Genomic DNA, 3,032 nt, shown 5'->3' on the forward strand with positions numbered 1-3,032 from the left:
ACACTAAGTAACCTAAAGTGACCTAGATTTGTTTAGTTTCTCGCACGATGAATGTTATTAAGTGGTTACTTAAATAAATGAAAATGCTTAAAGTGGCCAACAGTTTAACACACTTATGTTATTTTCTGAAAAAACTTAATTTTTAATTATCAGTTAAAACGTGTGAATGAAACAGGGTGCTGAATAGGAATATAATAACAAAATACCAGCCTATATGTCAAATATATTGTCGCGCAAAAAATTTTGCCGCTTTCTCTTAAAGTTTAGTAACCAAATATTAAAGAAGCTGTGATTGTAGAGTTTTACATTGTCTAATATAGTTAAATTTATGCTTTTTGGACTATTAACAAATTGAAATACATCAAAAATTTAATATGTGTTTTACAATAACAAAAGAAAATATTTTAGTTTATAAATAGAACTAAATTGTAGAGTAGATAAATCTAATCTGCAATAAGCTTTAAATTAACATTAGACTATCTTTACTCTAATGGTCGTATGTAACAACAAATAATTGAATTAATAACTGAAGTAGTCTCATTCGCTCGACTAGTTTTATAATTATTAAAAACTCAAACACAATAAATTAAGTATATAGAAATGAAAGAAGCTGATCGCGAAAAACAAAGTATTTTTTAACTAATTAAATCTGGATCCGGCCATATCTCAGCTAGGATCCGGATCGTTTTTAATTTAGGATCTAGCCAGATCTGGTTCAGAATCTTTTTTAAATTAGGATCCGGCCGACTACGGGTCCAAGCAAAAATTGACCGGTTCCGAATTTTGGATCCGGTATATAAATTATATATAAATTATTAAGATATGACAAAATTTTAACTTTTACGATTTAGATATTACACAATTTAAATTCTAACTCAATTAAACAAACCGCAAGTCTTACACCATTGACCGCTAACAACACATTACATCGGTTTACCATCTGTATGTTATAGTTAAGATACTTCGGAATTTTGAGAAGTGTGGCTTCATCAACGCTGGAAAATGTTTATTTTTCAACAAAAATTTATTTATATAAACATTTAACTATCTAATTTTGATTTTAGCAGATGATATTTTTTTTTTGACTTTTACCTAGCAATAGCTCTCAGAAATTCAACAATTGATCCGTTTTGAAAGTAGACTCTTCTTATTTCAGAGAGCAATATTAAATTTTGACCCTGTTTAGTACATTTTAGAGACAAATTATAGTTAAATAATTGAAGTGCTCTTTTACAAAAGATATTTATTTTAATTGAAACTTAAATTTATAGAGTAACATTTAAAACCCTTATTTCTTAGTTTAGGGATAAGTTACCAAAAAATTTTTAAATGTGTTTGTATACACTACAGAAGTATGTTGTTTATGTGCTGTTTTTAACTAATCAGAAACTAGCAAATATTGTTTAGCTGAAGCCATATAAAAAACTACATTAAAACTTATCATATACATATTAAACACCTCCGAAAACTTGGTTAGTTTACTCATATTGTTTAAAAAAACTCACGTTAAAACCTCTAAACATTGGGTTCTGGCCGCTCCTTCCTGATGGGACACGAGGCTGCACAATACGCTCCACATTAACGTTCTCACCATCATACTGTAAATTATAACAGTATGTTAAGATAACCTTATTATGTTGCTTACATATAGTTTAGTAAAGTTAATAGATGTACGAACAATTGTGATGTTCTTAGATATAAAACATTAAACTTGAGTACTAAGTTAATTACACCAAGTATTAATACTGTATTAGTTAAGTATGTTAATTAAATCAGTTTATGATACTTCCATAACTTAAATATTATAAAGTTATTTATGTATTATAAATCTTTTGATATAAATATCAATCAATTAATTGTATAATAATTAAACCAAGTATTTTTACCGTAAGTCGTAGACCTTGGCCTCTCAAGAACACATCATTGCAGCGGTCCATTATCACACTGTTGTGATTAAAATAACCTGGAATTGTGCTAAGTGTAGCTGCATCAGTACTAAAAAATTTAAGTCTTTTAATAAAACTTTATATGTAATTACATTAAAAGTATCTAATTTTAATACATGCTTAAATAAAACATATTATATTTTATGACTTTAACCTTGAAATCGCATTCAAAAAATTTTTCAATTCATCTGGTCTGCTTGGAAAGTAAAGGCGTTCTATATCAGATATCAGATCAAGCTTCTCTTGACACTGTTTAATTTATAGAAATTATAACACATAATGAACATGTTTTATCATGTGTAAAAGCATGTTTAATGGAATTAAGGCTGCCATTTTTTTGCAAATTTTTTTAAGTTTTCGAAATTGCAAATTACAAGGTCTATATTGATTATAAACTTAACTTTAATATATAAAACAGTTTTAAATAGCATTGAAAAGATATCTCAAAGCTACTATATACATGTTTAATAAAATTTTGAATGGTGATAAAATTTTTTATATATGAGATAGATATTTTTATGTCAAATCGAAGTTTTTTTATTACTAAACATGTAAAAGTAGTTTTAACTTATAGGTGTTTTAATGATTTTCGTTTAAAATTCCATACTTTTAGAAAATTTTCTCAAAATCTAAAAGATTTTTACAAGATTCTGGGTTTTTTGGCAACCCTGTAAATGTTTTAATAGTACAAATAAAGTTTAGTACAACAGCTTTAACTAAATATTCATAAAGCTATTATAATATAAATACTTACGAGCAGATATCTATTTTGCTGAAGGTCACCCATATTTCTTTATAAGTAGAAAAATCAGCCTATAAAATATTAATGTTATATATCTCAGAGCTACATTGTGACTTTTTGAAATTATCAGAAAGCAAAGGTTTTTTAATTAAACACGGTTATAAATAAACCAAATAAGATAACACATCTTAATTTATGTTATAATTTTAAATTTCATAGTTTCTGTTGCTTAATTTAAGCGTAGTTTAGTAACTAATAAAATTTATTTTAATTTCTGTAGAAACCGCATGTATTTTATATAAACTTTACACAAAGGCTTAAATAATTTGAGAGAAAGCTAAAAT

The sequence above is a fragment of the Thalia democratica genome, chromosome 1 (assembly GCF_965202585.1).
Source record: "Thalia democratica chromosome 1, ktThaDemo2.hap1.1, whole genome shotgun sequence".
In the NCBI taxonomy this organism is placed as follows: domain Eukaryota; kingdom Metazoa; phylum Chordata; class Thaliacea; order Salpida; family Salpidae; genus Thalia; species Thalia democratica.